The following is a 19,807-nucleotide window of genomic DNA, read 5'->3' as shown; positions in this document are numbered from 1 at the left end:
TCGGGCAAGACTATCTCGCCGCTCCGAGCCAACTCCAAGGTCACTCGCACCCCCTTCATTGTCTCCTTGAGCGCGCTCCATTGCATCCTCTATGTCAACTTCACGTATTGCTTGAAGCTCCCTCATGGAGGTAGCTATTGCTCTTCAATCCTCTTCTACACGTCTAGAGCATGCTGACAATTTTGCTTCCGCCTCACGTACCCACTCCATATCAAAAGACTCTCCATGTTGGATACAAATGTTGTGTAGCACAAGACAAGCCGCAACAAGATCTGGGACATGACGTAGATTTATGTCACATCTTTTTAGCAAGATGCGAAACCTTGCCTTGAGCATACCAAATGCTCTCTCAACTGGCATCCTTGTGCTCGATTGAATGAAATTCCAATGGTACTTTAGACGTGTCAACCCTTCCTTGCATCCTTTGAAAGGCACTAACATGTATGGCCGTGTGGGGTAAGCACAGTCGCCAACCAAACAATAGTTACCCAGCTCGCCCCTTGCACATGCTTGCCCTATATCACTTCTGGAGAAGTTCAAGGAGTCATGCGCTGATCCGACCCAACCGACATCATAATTCCATACTGAGCAATTGGCGGCTACTGTTAGTTGTAGCAAAATAGAGTGGAACCCTTTCCGATTGAAGTAGTCAACATGGTTGTCACGGGGTGCAATGATGGGGATGTGAGAACCATCTATCGCACCAACGACGTAGGGAATTCCCCTAAGTGCCTCAAACTCTCGTGCTAAAGTTGCAAGCCGAGATCTTGAAGGCCATCTTATGTACATATTCCGGAGACCCGATTTCACAATTGCCTTGGAAAATGCAAGGATTATTTCACAACATGTGCTCTTAGCGCAACCATAGGTGTCACCAAGGCCCAGTAGTCCATCTCCTGTAGCAAGTCTGCTTAGAGCAATGGCTACCCTATCTTGAATAGACACAGGCACACGGAAGTTTGTGGTTTTCTTTTGCATGAATGGTGCTAGACTCCCACAAAGGTAATGAAAGGTTTCTTTGCTAACCCTAAGACGCCGCTTGAACATGGTAGCACTATAAGCACTTAGGAGATAGCATTTTACAAAGCCTTGAGGCCGTGGATATGCCCACGCTTGTCTGTGTTCATGACCCCTCCTACGGTTTGCAATCTTCCTCAACCTCACAGATCGTGCCATGCATTCGGTAACATGCAACCAAGTCTGCACTATGCACTCATCATTGTGCATGCTTGGTTCTTTAAGCAATTCATAGATCGCTATAGAACACAACCACGCACAATAGAGTGCAATGTCTTTGGACATGCCCATTGTCACCTGCAAATCCAAAACAAGTTGATACATATTAAATTCTCAGCTTATATGGCTTCTTAGGAGCTTAGAAACATTCATAAATCCATACAACGCATAGGAACAAAGCAACGTCGAGATCCCAAACTTTATAAACTCATACAAGAATAATAACAAGAATTTCCTCCGCCAAGGCTACTTGTTGGCCCCCTTCCTTCCTTAAGGAATTCACTCATTGTGGCATGCAATCCTGCCAATATCTTCAGTCGCTCCCTCTCCAAGGCAACATTTTGGCTAGAGGTCTCCTTGAGATGGTCCAATAGATGTTTCCCAGTATCGGCCATTGTGGCCAAAGATTCCTCATACTTGGGAGTCACTCGACAACTTGAGGACATGGGTGCTTGTGGCTTCTCATCATCTAGTGCTATAGTTACTTCATCCTTGTCACCGCCGGGGAAAGTAGCATCATCCATTGTTGATGAAGAAGCGTGGCTAAGAGGAGTGACCGTGGCTCTATCGTGGTAATACTCATCCACCACATCGAACCATTTACATGTGTGCCTCCTGTCATTGCCAGATACCGAGTTGTGAGCTTTGTCCACTCTATATTTCGCTAGCATCGCTTGCCACTTCTTGCGACAACTTTCACTATCCTTATTGAAATCAGGGTAAATGCCGGCTAGCTTGTGGCCACCTTTGCCCACAAGTTGACCCCTTGTTTCCCAGGATTGTTGAACTCCTCACACATGCCCCCCCCTGACATGAATGAGTTGGTCAACCCAAAAGTCTTGCCACTTGCTTTTCTTATTGTCGTTGTCGTCATCTTCCCCCAAGTCCACCACCACCTTCTTTTTGGAGTTCCTGGGTTTCTTTGGCGCAGGTTGGGTCTCTGACACAATCTCCTCATCGCTAGGCTCCTTCCTCATGCCACGTACTTGCTTTGGTTGAGAAGATAAAGGGGGGTTATTGAGCGAGTTGGGTGATGGTTGGCTTCCTGGGGAATTGGGAATGGAACCCATGTTTGGGATACCTAGGGGGGATGATCGATTAGGAGGTTGCGCTACCATAGGTGAATGGGGGGCGAAACATGAAGGGAGAGTTTGGAGAAAAGGAAGGAGAATTGAGCATGGCTTGGAAGCCATGAGGTGGCACATGAAAAGGAGGATGGGGAAATGAATAGAAATTAGAGTGCGGGAGAGAAGTTTGGGAGAAAATAGGATCATCGTCGCCTCGTTGTTGCGATGAATCAAATTCATGGCTCGTGTTGGAATCCATAGTACCTACATCAAACACGAAGAGAATATTAGCACCACATAAATTAAAAACACATAGATAAGTCATGATAATGGAAATGCGGTTTGTAAGGGGTCACCTTATGCGCTCGCTTCACGTTGCCTCCCGCCCTTTTCGCACACCCCTAAAAGAAAAACAAAAGCACACAATGTCAAAGGCATGGCAAGTGTACCACAAAAACATTAAAAGAAAGGTAAATGGGTGGATAAAAAGAAAGCATGATTGAAGTGCATGTAAAAGCACCTTGGAGAATGGAACTTGTGAAGCTTATTATGTTCTCTAGAAATTCTAGAGGGTACAAAATCTCACCCTAAACCCTTTAATTTATAGGAAATTGAAGGGTGTTGGGAGAGGGGGGGTTTGTACGTTGGAAAATGAACGTTGGAAAATGAACGTTGAAAAATGAACGTTGGGAAAAATGGACGTTGGGAATTTCGTGGGCTCCTCCTGCACATGGAGGGTGGAATACGTTTTGGGCGAGGGGGGGGGGGGTCGGCACAACATCAACCCCCTTCTTCCATCACGTGGCAAGGGGGGGTGGATTTCCACCGCCCACTGTGAATGAAAGGTGCCATGGGGCACTCTGCGATTGCAGCGCAGGCTGCGGCAGCTTGGCTGCCGCCTTATCTGAACCCGCCCTAATAGAGTTTGTGTGGGATGGAGCGGTGTGAGAAGTAGATAAGTATGGTTAAATGCTCGAGTCCAAAGGTTTGATCGTTTGGTGAAGTGCAAATGGGTAAAGAAGTTCTAGATTCCAAAGGTTTAACTATTCGGTGAAGTGAAAATGAGTGAAGAAGGATCTCTAGAGACTCAATTGAAAAGGTGAAAGGCCATGTGGTCTTTATGGGTAGAGAAGGTAGTTGATGGATCTAAAGTGTAAATCGTTGAAAACTTGACTGGTGAAAAGGAGAATCGAGGGCAGAGTTGGAATTGTGAAAGTCCATGGGGCCTTGGGCTCTTTATGATTGGAAAAGGTTGCTGGTGGATCTAAACTATAAATGGGTGAAGATTCATGTAGAATAAGTTAAAAAAGTAAAATGAGTGGATGATTGGTGAATCTAAAGTGCTATGAAGCATTGTTGGAAGCGTATTTGTATGAGGGGAGAATGAGTTCCTCAACTTATCATTCATCTAGTTGAAAAAAAGGTGGTTGCTTAAGATTCTCTCCAAAAGAAGGTTGTTTGAGAGTCTATCTAAAAGGAATTGAGCAATGATAGTGCAATGTTTTCAAAAAGTAAGGGTGTTTTTCTTCTGTCATGAAAAATTCAAAGAAAGTGTGCATATTTTCTAAAATACAAAGAAATTCTAGTTTGTAGTAATATCTCATTTATGTCATCATGAGCTTATTCTCCCAAGATATATTTTCTTCATTTATTGATGTTTCAATGGATTAAGCATCATTAAGCTTTACATTATCTTGCTACTTCTAATAACCATGTTAATATTTATAAAGCTCTACTCCCCTTCCATCTACCATGATTTTTATCATGATCTGAGAGCGACCTTCTATGATCCTTAGGAATTAAAATACCAAGGAATGATTAGTAATGGAAAAGTACCTAATTTTATGGTTTCATTAACATCTCGGTTAGATACGTTTGTGCATTTTAGAGAAGATAGAGATATGTGGATATCTTTTATGTGAGAAATAGTCTTTTGAGATTCTTTATTGATTCCTTCAAGCTAGAATAATTAGCCACAAAAGCTAAGTGGGCACCGAGAAACAAGTGACACATTCTCCCACTCCCTACTACAAATTTTAAACATGAACAACGATCACTTGTAGCAAAACTAGCTATTGCTATAAAATAAATAGCATATTCAAAGAGAAAGAGACTCATAGCATGACACCAACTAGCCTCAAGCTTGACCATCTCGTAGAGTATAGAGAAAGAGAAAGAGTGTTGTGATTTCACAACAAATGCAAGGAGATCAAAGCTTACAACCGTTGTAGCTATGTTCTCACTCAACTAGTAGTAGCACCATCTTAACGTCATCTTTAGACCTAGTGGTGCTATTGTATGCTAGCAATGAATATTAATAAGTTGAGGAACCATCACTTGAGGCTAGTGTTTCTACCATAAGAAACTTGTTAAACCACCAACATAAAGAAGTAAAGACCAAGATTTCTAATTTATGCAATAGCTCCTCAAGTGTCGGGTCATCTTTCTTGACACATGCTAGATCTATAGAGCTCACCAGAGTTTATGGCTACTACCCTCAACTCTGCAGGGATAATAATTATGTGTATTGTAGCAACATTGACATTACATTCTCTAAAAGTCCTCAAGATTTTTTGTCCCTCTCTCTAGCAATAGCCTTCGTTGAGCACATAACAAGCTCCACAATGTCCTACTCTTCCTATCATAGAAAATAATGAGTTATCAACAACCTTGTAATGGAGATAGGTTTTTAATGGCTATTATGCAAACTATAAGAATTGGTTTTGTACACCATTTAATCAATCCTAAGACTTTAAATAATAGAATGTTTACATGGAGCTCATTACAAGTTATGTTGCACTCATCAACATGGATGTGAAAAATCCCAAGATGTTTATGTTTATTTTCACTTGTTTATCTAGATCCCTAATTTTTCACACCGTGAAATTGTAGGTTTAATGCCTTTTTATGTATTTTACAAAAAATCATTAAAATAAAAAAAGATTGTTCAATACAGTCCCATTGATGATAAAAAAAGTGTAAAATATGCTAAACAATATTTCATGCTCAAGAAAAACATTTTTTTAGGACCATGAGATGCTCTCAAAAATTATGTTGTGATTTTAAAGATTGCCTTGATAAATTAAAAATTCCTTATCTTAAAAAATCTTATCCTTATCTTCAAGGTATTTGAGGTTTGTGAAAAAGTAGAAGATTGGTGTTAAAAAACTCAAGACTAAATTTTTACGTCTATGAAAAACTTAATACCTTATGATTAATTAAGATTGAAGGATACATCAATGGGAGAAAAGTGAAAACATATTATCGAGGTACATAAGAAAAGGCTAGAAAAATAAGAAAAAGCAAGGATATAAATAGCATGATAGAGATGAAGCTAAGGCTCAGGAGACTAAATTCCTTATTGATTCCTTCAAGCTAGAATAATTAGACACAAAAGCTAGAGAAACAAGTGACACATTCTCCCACTCCCTACTATAACTAAACACGCACAAATATCACTTGTAGAAAAACCAGAGCTATTGTTATAAAATATCATATTCAAAGAGAAAGAGACTATAGGATGACACCAACTAACCTCAAGTTTGACCATCTCTTAGAGTATAGAGAAAGAGAAAGAGTGTTATAATTTCACAAAAAATACAAGGAGATCAAATCTTACAACCATTTTGTAGCTATGTTCTCACTCAACTAGTAGTAGCACCATCTTCGCGTCATCTTTAGACCTAGTGGTGCTATTGTATGCTAGCAATAGATATTAATAAGTTGAGCAACCATCACTTGAGGCTAGTGTTTCTACCATAAGAAACTTGTTAAACCACCAACATAAAGAAGTAAAGACAAAGTTTTCTAATTTATGCAATAGCTCCTTAGGTGTCAGCAGGTCATCTTTCTTTGCACATGCGAGATCTATAGAGCTCACCAGAGTTTATGGCTACTACCCTCAACTGTAGAGATAATATTTATGTGTATTGTAGCAAAATTGACACTATATTCTCTAGATGTCCTCAAGCTTTTTTGTCCCTCTCTCTAGAAATAGACTTCCTTGAGCACATAACAAGCTCCACAATGTCCTACTCATTCTATCATAGATAGTAATGAGTTATCAACAACATTGTCATGGAGATTAGGTTTTTAATGGCTATTATGAAAACTATAAGCGTTGGTTTTGTACACGATGTAATCAATCCTAAAACTTTAAAGAAGAAAATGTTTACACGGAGCTCATTACAAGTTATGTTGCACTCATCAACATGGATGTGAAAAATCCCAAGATGTTTATGTTTATTTTCACTTGTTTATCTAGATCCCTAATTTTGCACATCGTGAAATTGTTTAATGCCTAACTTTTTATGTATTTTACCAAAAATCATTAAAAAAAATATGTTCAATTGAGTCCCATTGATGATATAAAAAAAAAGTGTAAAGATTGCGATTCTAGGGGCATTCATTAACCTACACGTTTGAGCTTTCTTTTATAAGAAATCTATTAATGTTTTAAGCGAGGTAAGATGAGGGCCTGCTTCAACTTTGGACGACAAATACCGTGCAGTAGATGTTGGGTTAGTGCATGAAGAACTAGGACGTGATTACACAGGTTTAATGAAGGTTAGGGTGAGATGGCGGGTGCTACTGATCGAGTTGTATCAAAGGTCAACGCAGTGGATAATGCCGGTCAAATGGTTGTGCACTGGGCTCTGCAGTAAAGGGCAATGCAGATGTTCTCAGAATTCTTGTCAAACATAAAGCCGCCGACTTGAATGTAGTCGACGACAAGGGCAGAAGTGTTCTGTGCCTTGCTATTTCTCACAGTAAAGACATGGAGTTTGTGAACACATTCCTAGGCCTACTACTTGTGAAATTCCAAGTGCAGAAATGGGTAACTCATGAAGAGGCCACTAGGTGGATGAAGGAATACTACTATGTCCACAATCTTCAAGGTGCAATGGAGTCTATGAGTCTCAAAGGTCTCAGCCGCCAAGCGCATAGTACTGCTATAAATCCACTCGATGAACTGTCACCCATTTATATGGCTCTCCATGCAAGGAGGGAAGATGTTGCTAGTTTCATGCAACAACACATCAAGGGAACAACGCAAGATGCTGTGAACAAAAAGGGTGAGAAAACCGGGAGAACTGCATTACACTGGTCCACAATATGGGGCGAGGAGGAGATTGTCTCAAAGCTGTGCACGATGTTGTTTGCAAAAGAGCTAAAAAGCAAACGTGGAAGACAAGACGGCATTGCAGTACGCCAAGGAGATGAATGAAGCGGCCATTGAGAGGGAGAGTTGATGGAGAGGGGAGATGTTCGAGCTCACCTCGAGGGTCTGTACAGAGACCGGCAGGTGTATGTGGATGCAGCCAACGCAATCTTGGTGGTTGCTGCCTTGATCGCAAGCGTCACGTTCGCCGGATGGCTCCAGCCTCCTCTTAACTACACCACCTATTACGACCTGCCTCCCCTCGCCTCCCCCTCGACGCCTAACCCATCCAACTTCCCCACCTACGCTGCTGTGCAGCAGCACGTGGGCATACGCGTGTTCTGGGCCTTCAACAGCCTCTCCTTCATTTTCGCCATCGCCACCGTCTTGGCGGGGCTTGTGGGAGTGGTTCTCATTTCGGGCCGCTACATTGCCACCACCGTCATGCACCTCCACCGCACCTTGTGGGTGGCTTATGGCACGCTAGCACTGTCCATACTGTTTGTCCTCGGTGCGTTTGCTGCTACGTGCTTTACGGTGCTCCCTCCCATGTTCAGGTACCAAGCCAACATGATGGGCACCGTGATCGTGGGTGGCATCCCCTGCATCCTCCTCTTGGCGTGGTTCGTGGGTCCCCTCTGCCCTGCCAGGCAGCAAGCCCGCTCTGGTTCCCCCCTTTCTCCTCCTCCTTCCGCTCCTCCCCCTCCTTTCCTCCTCCTCCCGCTCCCCCTCCTTTCCCTTCGGTCAGTCGTTCTTGTCCTTGGGAAAGTGAAGATCTGATTTCACCCCGTATTAATATCTTTACTTGAGAGTGCGCTCTACTCTCTACTTTGTGAACTACTAAAAGTATTTTGTGTAATGAAACTTTGTGTCTTCTTTTCTTTTTTGCCCTCTAACTTTGTGGGAGTTAATGAGGAAGGAGATTTCAAAATGACAAGAAAGATTCAATTTGTAGAGAGTGAAGATAAAAAATTCAAAAAGTACGAAAAATTTCAAAAAGTAAGAGAGAGTATGAGAATATTCCCTTTAAAAAGTGAAACTAAGGGGTATGGTTGATGTGGCAAGGCAAAAAATAGGGGTCATCATAGCCTTTGTCTCCCTTAAACCCAGCTTTTTAAGCTCTAATCCCTTAAAATTAGGAATCCTTAAGAGTCCCTTTTTGGGTCCATAAAATTCCTAATGGGAGCCTTATCCTAGCTCTGATACCATGTTCAAAATTGTGGATCAAGCTCTTATAACGATAAGACATCTACCTAATCATAAGCTAATTCTATACTAATGACAACACCAATCTAAGGTGGATAGAAATGAAAAAAACTCATCATGAGTGTGTGCTAATTAAGATACCCTCAGGTACAATTAGACACCAAGATGAATTAGCTTGGATACATAAAGAGACTTGAGATAGTGCAAATGATATGATTTTATTGCTTGAAATGGCCCCCTTTTATATGAGGAGATACACCCTTCAAGTTGGGCTTGTACATCAATGTGGGATGATTCCCTTTGCTCATTTAGCTTCATTGCACTTGCTTGGCTACTTATTCTCACTCCCTATCTCTTCTGGCACCACATTTCTCACTAAATAGTGAAAATGAAGAATAAATATAGATTATCCTCAAAGGATTACATAGAATCCTCATGAAGCAGACATGCATTCATATTTCAAGGACTTTTACCACCTCTCTCACAACACTGACATTAAATGGACTTTCAAAAAATTACACAAAAATGCCACAGCTAGTCACCTTTTTGGATTTAATTTTAGGGGTCTCAATTCTCTATGCAGAGCAAGGGCTGGAAGTGCTGCTTACACTGTTGGTCCCGCATTTCCATCAAGGGGGAGGTGAAGAGCGGCATGGCAAAGTAAAGCAGAGAGTGTGCTTTTCAATACGAAAAGGCACAAATAGATGTGCTATAAATATGTAAGAAACATGCAAATCAATCGAATCAAATGCATCTATGCTCCTCATAGTTTATAAATAAGGCTGTCGGTGTGAACTGAGAGAACCATTCGTCCCTGTGCATGAGCGCCACGTCTGGACCTCTGCTAGCCCAGGTGTCACTCATGCGAGCTCCCCCTCTGCATGCATAGCAGCTCTTCTTCTCTCCGTTTCGCCTACCTGCCCAACCGAGCCTGCTAAACCCCTTCGTCACTCAAGCCCCTCCCCCCGAGAGGGGGGAGTCCTGTTCTGATATGTCTCTCCAAGACATTGTCCTCTATGGCTCAAGCCCTGCCCCTCATGCTATCCATGATGGTGCTGGTCGGTCGTCCCTGGTTCTGCATCAAGCGCGCCGAGGCTCCATGGTGTGCTGAATGCCACAACAAAGGCTGGTCATCTTGCTGCTCCTCGGCTTCGTCAGCAGAGCGGCTCTGGAGGCCTGCGTGAAATGGGGAAACAACATGAAGGTCCCCCTCAGGTTCTCATCCCGGACTTGCTCCCCTTGGTCATCCGATCACCTTCGCTGAAGCTGTCCGTCATCCGAAAGGCGCCTGCTCTATCTCAGGTCATGTGCACTCTTCTCTCCCTCCCAGGTCTGTTGAAAACCCTTTGCTTAATCTCTCACAGAACTCGGCCTTTGAAGAAAGGACTGGTGATTTCGATGTTGATGATGAGAGAGCCGTCATCTATGATGACGACGACCTGGCTGCATGGCAAGACCACCTATCATCACACTCTTTGATAGGTCTCTGTCATGGGGCTAGACCCTCCGTGGATGCTCTGAAGTACTGGATTAAGACCAACTGGGAACAGAAGGGGGTTAGAGTGGCATCAGTTCAACATTTACCAAACGCTTACTACATGTTTCATTTCGAAGATCCGGTAAGTGCTACCTTCTGTCAAACCTTTCTTCCTTGCACAAGGTCCCCAATATTGAATCAAGAGTTTCTTGTAATTTGGTGATGTAGGCTCATCATCAATATCCGATTCAGCCATAGCGAGCCAAACTGGATAGATGTTTGTGTCATCTGGGTGCAGCATGACAAAGTGTCCTTGCTGAACATGTAGCATAGGGTTAAATGCCTCCCTTGGTTTATCCCGTGCAGGCCCACAAGAATGATCATTATGTTCTTCAATACCTAAGAATCTTTGTGCCTGCAAATTGTTCAACATTCATATCATCTAATTGATGGGACCCTTCAGATTTTGGCCAAAAATCTGTGTACTTTCTTGCCTCTGATTGTATTGGTTTTCCAAGCTCTTCGATTACATTACTCTAATAATCTATCACACGGACCTATAATATCTTGGCATAAATGAACCATTACTTAGACTCTGCCAAAATTTTATGTAACCCTTCAATCCTAATATTACTTCTGCATGCATCTTTATATGCTCGGCCATTGGTAGTAGAGGTGGATCTCCTTTTGGTAACCTTGGTTTACCTTCACTATCTGTCTTCCAAAGAAGGATACTTCCACTCCAATTACGAATAGCTACATGTGCCTTAAATTGCATTACCGGTGTGTCTCCTTCCATGAAGAGCCTGAATAGAAGTGGTTTGGAGTGACCCATAAGTGCTTCTTGCCCATCACAAATGTAGCCATCACAATATGCCTTGAAGTCAGGGACCTCTGTAAGCAAGAAGGGAGCTGGAGAAGAAGTTGAGCTGGTTCTTAAAGTATCCATCAAATGTGGTAAAGTAAAGGTTTGCCCCACTCTTAATTTCTCTGAAAACCTGCTAAACATGGCATCTATATCCTCATGTGTATGTCCGACCATTAGAAATCCCAATTGTACAGTTTTGAAAGCACCCCGTGCAACAAGCAATGACAAATAGGCAAATAAGTACCAATTTTTATTTTCTCTAGCACAATTATCTAGTTGTAGCGACAAGTTTTCTAGCAACTTGCGAAACGAGGAAACCCAATTCATTGTGTCTCCCTGATTTATACATGGTTCAACAATGGGATCTTTACCATCACTCATATTGTGGTTGTCTAAAGCTGTCTTTGAATTTAAAGCATGTAGAAGTGAAACATTGCTCCTTGAAAGCCCATTTGTTACTAGATCACCAAGAGGATTCTTATCCATCCTCTCTAAGTTATGTAAACAACTTGCAATTGAGCCAATTGTTAGATTGGGATCAGATGGCCATAAACCATTTAAAATAAAGTGTCCATAAAGACCTTCTGCATGTCCATGAGTGATTATACCAATCAATGCAATTGGTAAATTATATCCTGAATCCACACCCTTGGGAAATTGGTAAATTATATCCTGAATCCACACCCTTGGGAAGGACCCGTATCTGGGAATGGTTGTTTTCTTTTGATCCATCTTGTCATGGATGATGCATACATATTTTTGTGGTTGGGTTTCTGAAAATATGCACCATGCATAGTATAAGCTCCTGCAACTTTGTTGTTGTTGCATGTGAATATCTCTTTCACTGAGGAGCCTTACACTTTCTTCTAGACTAGGTTTGGCTTCTAGTTTTGCCTTGAGACCACTACACAAGGTGCACTTGGAGAACTCACTTGCCTTTGTTAGGGACACTTGTGGGTACTCTTTATTCTAAATTCTACTAAACGATGACTTTGATAGCCTCTTCTCATGTCCCAACTGCTCAAGTGTTGCGTTGATTTCATTTAAAATGTCAACTTGCTTGAATATTGATGGAATCGACAACCTGGTTTCCCTTGAGCCATCTAGCATTGTTCTACTTTTGTGTGGTGTAGGCTCGGAGTTCATGTTCACAAATTCATCAAGTAGTACTCTTGCCTCACTAGCATGTTGTAGGCCTCTCCTCAATACCCCTGTGTTTCCATGCAGATATTGACATACACCAAACTCAAACTTTTCCCTGTAATGGTAAAAGGATGTCTTTTGTATACCATGCATCTCATACCATGCTCTGCAACAAACAATCACCCCATTTAGCCTAAATTCATATTTATTTTTTTGAGCTGAATCACGATGCCAAGCTGTAGAAAGCACATCATATACATAATTTATACGAGACTCCTGAGATTGTCCCCAAAAGTCTTGTCGTATCCTCATTAGTACATCACGATCGATTAGCTGACAACATTTTTTTGCACAACAATGAATGGATGAAATCCTTTGAACCAATTCACGTGACATATATAAGGCAGAAGCTGGTTGTGGTTTCTGCTTTGGAATCCTGTTTATGAAAGTGTAGCATCTTTTTGCAGAGGTTTGGGCAACAATAACCTCATTAGTTACATCATCATTATCCTCATTACATACATCAGCATGTTCAACATGCATGCCATTAAGTGGAACATAACGTTGCAATGGGCTCCCATCCAGCATTGTCAGCTGTTTAATAGGCCATTTAACTTGGGTGATACTATCCACTTGTGGCATAGTTTGAAATTCATTTGCACTTTCAATAACCACACCCACACAATCATCACCAAGTTGTTTGAAACATTCAAATGGAAACACATATAAGATAGTCCCTTGATTGATAGTTTGCATCATGCTCTCATCCTTTAGAAGAACCATCTCATTCTTCCAAGATTGTCGGATTTGCATGTCAAGTTCTGGAGATGTTATCGGTATTGCATCTACAATTGGAGGTTCCACAAGCTCTTCTTGATCTGCATCACTGCATCTTTCACTCCACTCTCCAAATTCTAGCTCCCTTGTGAAAGGTCTTAAAAGCATTTTTGGCCAACGAACATTACTCCATAATGCATTTTTTAGATAAATGGTATCCATTGTAGAGAATGGTAGTTCCACATCCTTCAAGCATTCCTCCACAAGTAATGACACATTTCCTTGACCAATCTTTGTTCCACTACAAGTGGAATTTGGATCAATTCTACACACGTAGCCAATACCAATAGAATCATTGTTCAACATCATGTAGACCCTCCCTCCAGATTGGAAATCCATCCTGCACATAATCATGTTGGACTTGTTAAACTAGTAATCAAATCTAGCAAGCAAATTTTTTTAGATTGGAACCTACATCAAACTCTACCATGAAGTATAGCTCTACCATGTGGCCGAGCTAGAACTAGCTCTATCATATGGTAGAGATAGAACCCATTGAAGACTATCTCTACTATGTGGTGGAGTTAGACTTCAAAGCATTCTAGCGATACCATGGTGTCTAGATAGATTATTTTGATATAGCTCTAGCACATGGTAGAGGTAGATCAATGAATTCTAGCTCTGTTACACGATATAGTTACATTGATGCATTCTATCTCCACCACATGATATAGTTACCAGATAGTAGAGCTAGTTCAATATATTCTAGCTCCACCACATGGTAGAGCTAGACCTCTAGGCATTCTAGGTCATAAACGTGGTTTATGGTACAGCTAGATTGATGCATTCTAACTCCACCACATGGTAGAGCTAGACCTTAAAGTTCTACATTGTGGTCTAGGTAAAATACAGCTCTACTACGTGGTAGAGCTAGATCAAATACTTTGAGGTCTAGCTCTACCATGTGGTGGAGCTAGAATTGCATTTAAGGTCTAGCTTTACCATGTGGTGGAGCTAGAATGCATTGATCTAACTGTGTACCATGCAGATCAACAAAACCAATTATTCCAAGAAGAGACCTACTTCACAAGACAAGAACCAAGGAGCTAGAATTGCATTTGATCTTGCTCTACCACGTGGTAGAGCTGTATTCTACCTAGACCACGTGGTAGAGCTGTATTCTACCTAGACCACATTGTAGAGCTAGAATTATTTGAGGTCTACCACGTGGTAGAGCTGTATTCTACCTAGACCACATCGTAGAGCTAGAATTATTTGAGGTCTAGCTCTACCATGTGGTGGAGCTAATGTAGATCAATAAAACTAATTACTCCAAGAAGAGACCTACTTCACATGATGAGAACCAAGGATCTAGAAAAAAGGTCGGACTCCATTAGTCCTAAAAATCTATATAAACTTGTAGTCTCTCATTCAATGCAATAGAAGTGTTTATGTAATCATGGAACTTTGTGTGTGAATTGATCTTCCCTAGTCCTTGATACCTAACAATCTATGGTAGGAATCAATGTTTCAAATTCAGGGTTATTTTCATTTATTTGCATTGAGTGTACGAGCTCTCGTGCGCTGCATGATATCTCTATATGCATGTGAGTTCTCTATCCATGAGAGCTCTCATTTATTAAGAACTCTTTTGCATGAGAGCTCTTATTTTCATGAGTGTAAGCGCTCTCATGCATGAGAGCTACATAGAGTTCACATGCATTGAGCTCATGCATGTGAGAGATTGTTATGCCTAGAGTGATCACATGCATGAGCTCAATACATAAGATCTCTCACATGTAAGAGCTTAATGCATGGATCTCTCACATACACACTGCTCTCAATGCATAGAGCTCTCAAATGCATAGAACTCTCAGCGCATAGAGATCTCACATGCACTCTCAATGCATAGAGCCCAATGTATGATAAGATACTGAAACATAGTTCATAATATGGTTTTAATTGAAATTTTGCTGTATAGAAAATGTGGATATGGGAACGAGAAGGTGATACTTGTAGTCGGAAGGCAACACACCATGACGAAGTAACATTGATAATAACCCAAACGAATCCACTCTCCAAGCCCTCATCTCAAGAAATATGGATCTAGCAGATGGATTTAGTACATGATGTAGAGGATTCTCCCCTTTCAAGCCTCCGTCTATGCCCCTATCTATGCCCATGTCATTACTTTTATCCTGTCATTTATCGTAATCATCTTCGACGATCCTCTTGTAACCCTTCCCATGTTTTCTTCACCAAATGTTCTTAGCTCCATGCACCTGGAGGAGTTCACCAGTATTGCCTGGGAGGTCATCCCTATGCACCCCTCTGCTCTGGAGATATTGGCTAAGCTTCAAGTAGATTCTTGACTATCTACTGCTTCTACTCGTCGCTACTAGCTTGTACCAATCTTCTTGCTCGTATCAATTTCAATATGTTCTCCCCCATATCAGTTTCAACATCACCATTGCTAAGAAGTGCAACCCAAATCTGTATATCTGATTCAGGTTTTTTCTCTTCAACCATTCTTGATTTTTGAATTCTTGCATACTTTTATTTTCTACTCTATGTCAATGTGTATGATCTAAATTCTAATTGACATGTTCAAAACTTTAAATCTAATCATAGATAATGATTTAATATGAGACAAAAATATGTGTACCTTGTTGTATCGTTGAATTTGATAATGGATGCGGTGATGTCCAAGTGCTAGTTGTCAATGAGACAAGATGGAAAAGTAGGTTTGTATTACATAAGCAACATGGACGTCAAGGAAAATTTGAAAAAGACCAAGACCATTTTAAATTCTTAAAGGGCGGGATAATTTGAATTTAAAATTGGGCAGGATAATTTGAATGCTCTACCACATGCTAGAGCTGGAGAAATGCATTCTAGCTCTACCATATGGTAGAGATGGAGTTGAAATGACTTAAACTAGTGCAAGATGACTTGAAATGACAAACCATCCATCTAGTATCGTACCTCTATCTTGACTTGAAGAGTCAAAAATCACTTACTCTTACATAGCGAGGCGCTATGTGACATATCTTGGAGGATTGGATTATGATCGCATACATGCATGCGTCAATGATTGAATTCTCTTTCGTGGGACGCATAAGGAGGCTCGACATTGTCCCACTTGTGGTGGCGAAGCAAGGTATAGAACAGATGTGAAGAGTTTTGATGTACCTCGTAAAGTCTTGCGACACTTTCCTATAATTCCTTGCATCAAACACATGTTCAAGTCCAAATCCATAGCAGAGCTCATGTCATGGCATTCCTCACATCGATTGGATGATGGCATGTGGAGAATTCCCACAGACACTCTTGCTCGGAAGCATATTGAAGATGAGTGGCCCAGCTTTAAAACAGAGCCCAGAAACTTGAGACTTGGCCTAGGTATGGATGGAGTAAATCCATTTGGTTTCAAAAGCACCGCATACAGCATGTGGCCAGTTGTGTTGGTGAATTACAACCTTCCACCATAAATGGTGATCAAGAAGGGACATCTTATGTTATCCCTTCTAATTCTAGGGAAAGATAAAGTCAAGCATATGGATGTTTATCTCGAACCATTGATTGATGAGTTGGAGGAACTATGGAGAGGTGTTGCGGTGGTGGACATTAGTAGGCCTCCCTCCTCTCGACACTTCGACTTAGAAGCAGTGTTGATGTGGACAATGCATGACTTTCCAAGATACAGCGATTGTTCTGGTAAGAATTCTAATTACCTCCCTACTCTAATACTATTGGCTATATTAATTATAACTATTGACTTTATTATTCTAAATTTTATTTATATTTTAACAAGTTTGAAAACATCGGGTAAATATGCATGTCCTATTTGTGGCCCTTCGTTAGTACATGAGTATGCTGACGGTTTGTGTAAGACCATATTCGATAATCATCATCAATTTCTCCCGTCAGATCATCCTAAATATGTTGCTAGTAAGAGTAACATTCCTCCACAAACACTTCGTGCAAAAGATTGGAAGCGTATTTGGGAGTCTACAAATGTTCTTCCTCCAGATGGCATGAACAGGTACAGTAATGTTTTTCAATCTTGTTTTGTGTAGTCTCTAATTGGATTAAAGATCACATAGATAAATCCCTTGTGTAGGTACTCCATTTTTTTTCGGCTACGACCCATCTTAAGATCAACCATCTTCTTGATCCCATGCACATCTTCAAGAATGTGGGATCTGCTCGCCCATCTTATAAATACATTTTTTCAAACTCGTGTTTTCACAATGGTCAATGATGCTAGTAGAGGTAGTATGAACTGTGCACATAAGAGCACATGTATATATGGTTTAGGGCATTACAAAATTTAATTTCAACGTACAAGTCTTGGAAAACACTTACCTGGATCATCTTGTGCTAATCGTGGGACTTCAACCCATATAGTTGCTCAACGCCTCTTTTCTTAGTGGTTGTAAAGGCTCCCTTCAATGATCTCATGCGTCCAGTGGGAGTACGCAAAGTGGTGAAACCCATGTCAGATCACCCTTCATTATACTTTGCAAAATGAACGTGCATGAGGTATAACGTACTATTCATTTATTTTTCAGATATGTTCATTCCAAAGCAATTGATCCAGCCACGTTGAATGATGCACGTGTTATGGCAGTGGAGGTGGTTTGTTTGGTAGAGGAGACTTTTTTGCGAACCATTCTCATAAGTCAACTACATCTCATTGTGCATTTAGTGGACAAAATTGCTTTATGTGGCACTGTGCATGCGCGTTGGATGTTCTTCCTAGAGCGCTTCATGAAGACCTTAAAAAACTTTGTGAGGCAAAGTACAAGGCCCAAAGGAAGCATGGCCGAGGGTTGGTTGATACAAGAGTCTCTTGTATATATTTCAAAATTTCTTGGTCAGGTGGACAGCTCTTTGCCGTGACTATGGAGCAATGAAGAGGACTTGAGGATGACCTCCATTGTGCCTCAAGGAAAAGGAAAGAGTAAAGTAATTGACAAAACATTGATTGATGATTTCAATTTCAATTGCATCCTTAATAGTGATGTGATGAGCAGATGGGTTAAAGATATGAGGATGCAAAGACAAAAAGGCACGCAGAAAGAGCTCTCTTTCGGAGGCAACATGGCTCTCATAAGGCGTACCCTAAGCATCTAGCAACACTTCTGAATGATATCCATGTTGATTGGTTTTCTCCATTTCAATGAAGAGAGCAGAGAGCGGCGAGGGGCTGCATATCACGGTGGAAGAATGGGAGTATGCACGAGGATGCATGTTTAAGGTACATAGAACTAATGTTTTGCATTAGTTGTAAGTGATTTGATTTTAATATTTATTCACATTGCTTACACAAATATTGCTTCTATTTTGGTCCAGTGCACTATGTTCAATGCTATATGGTGTGAAGGCAAGCATTTTCGAACACAAAGAATTCATGAAAAGAGGAATACACAAGATTGCGGTGTCATTAGTAGCTTTGAGGGAGCCAATGGAAAAATGGATGATTATTGTGGCACAATCCAAGACATATTTAGGCTTGACTTTCGTTGCTTCTTTGTGTATGTTTTAGATGTCAAATGGCAAATGAACGTTGTGGAAAAAGGGCCTAATGCAACGATAAAACGCCATGCAAGTGGCTATGTAACTATTGACTCTACAAAGTTTTGGCAAACAAAGAAAGATAGGCTCGTATTGCCACAACAATGTGAGCAGGTATACATTTTTTTACTAATGTGTTTCATGTACATATATATCTAAGCTCGCGTACCCCTTGACTTTTGATATGCTAATTAATTATTACTACAGTATGTGTATTTGAGTGGGTTATCTATCTGCCAATGGTGCATGACATTAAATGGTGGTACGTCATCCCTATTGCACCACGTTCCAAAGTGATGTATAATACATTCACTTATATGGAGCATATGGAGGATGTAGCAAGTCGCAATGAAGATGATGTCGAACATGCCAATGAAGATGTTGTGATCGATGATCAAGAAATAAGAGATGATCATAATAATGAGGATGAGCGTGCCATTTCTCATGATCATGAGGATGACCCTACCATTGAGGATGACCCTACCATTTCTCATGATCATGAGGATGACCCTACCATTGAGGATGATGGTGATGTTGATGAGGATAATCAAGGCATTGGTACCATTATCAATGGATAGAATATCGATAGTGGAATAAATTTAATCATAGCCTTACAAATTGATCAAATGGATATTGATGTTGATCGTTTGGCAAGGATGGATCTTATTGAAGATGAGATCGAACCCTAACCAACAATCCATCACTGTATCATTCTAAATTGATGACATTTCTATTGTATATCTTGTCTTTTAATTATCATCTCATGATTTATTTTTGAATATATTACATTGTTGTAAATGCATGTAGTGGGATTGTGTAATGATATATACTGTAATGTACTATGAGATGGTTTAAAGAAAATGGTTTTTAATTTTATAAAGGAATGGAGTTTTTCTTAATAAAGTTCTCTATTATCGCGTGTAATGAGGCGTGTAAAATTGTGCATATATACACGCGCTGGTACACGCATTTCTGAAACCAGTATACACGCAAATGTAGATGCCAATATACACGCGCCCGATACTACTCATATACATGCGCAACCATACACGCGCCCGTAACTTATCGCGTGTATCGAATGTGTGTATGGCAGCAGTGTCTTGTAGTGTGACTACCTTCAGTGCAATCAGGTTACAACTCCATCTTCGTGGTAGTTGACAGACTAACCAAAGTTACCCATCTAATTCCAGTAAGACACCTACACTGCAGTAGATGTGGCCAGAGTGTTCCTCATGGAAATCTTCAGATCGCATGGCCTACCTAGGAGAATAGTAAGTGATCGAGAACCCAAA

General features: G+C 40.8%; 1 pseudogene; it reads left to right on the top strand.

Moving 5' to 3' along the window:
• Positions 1-6,822: 6,822 nt before the first annotated feature.
• LOC147604644 (uncharacterized) lies at positions 6,823-8,350 on the top strand (annotated as a pseudogene).
• The last annotated feature ends 11,457 nt before the right edge of the window (positions 8,351-19,807 follow it).

This window comes from Cibotium barometz, chromosome 61, assembly GCF_041138505.1.
Source record: "Cibotium barometz isolate CiBa-2024 chromosome 61, ASM4113850v1, whole genome shotgun sequence".
Lineage (NCBI taxonomy): Eukaryota > Viridiplantae > Streptophyta > Polypodiopsida > Cyatheales > Cibotiaceae > Cibotium > Cibotium barometz.
The sequence above is the reverse complement of the archived record's forward strand: the minus strand, read 5'-3'. Positions and strand labels throughout refer to the sequence as shown.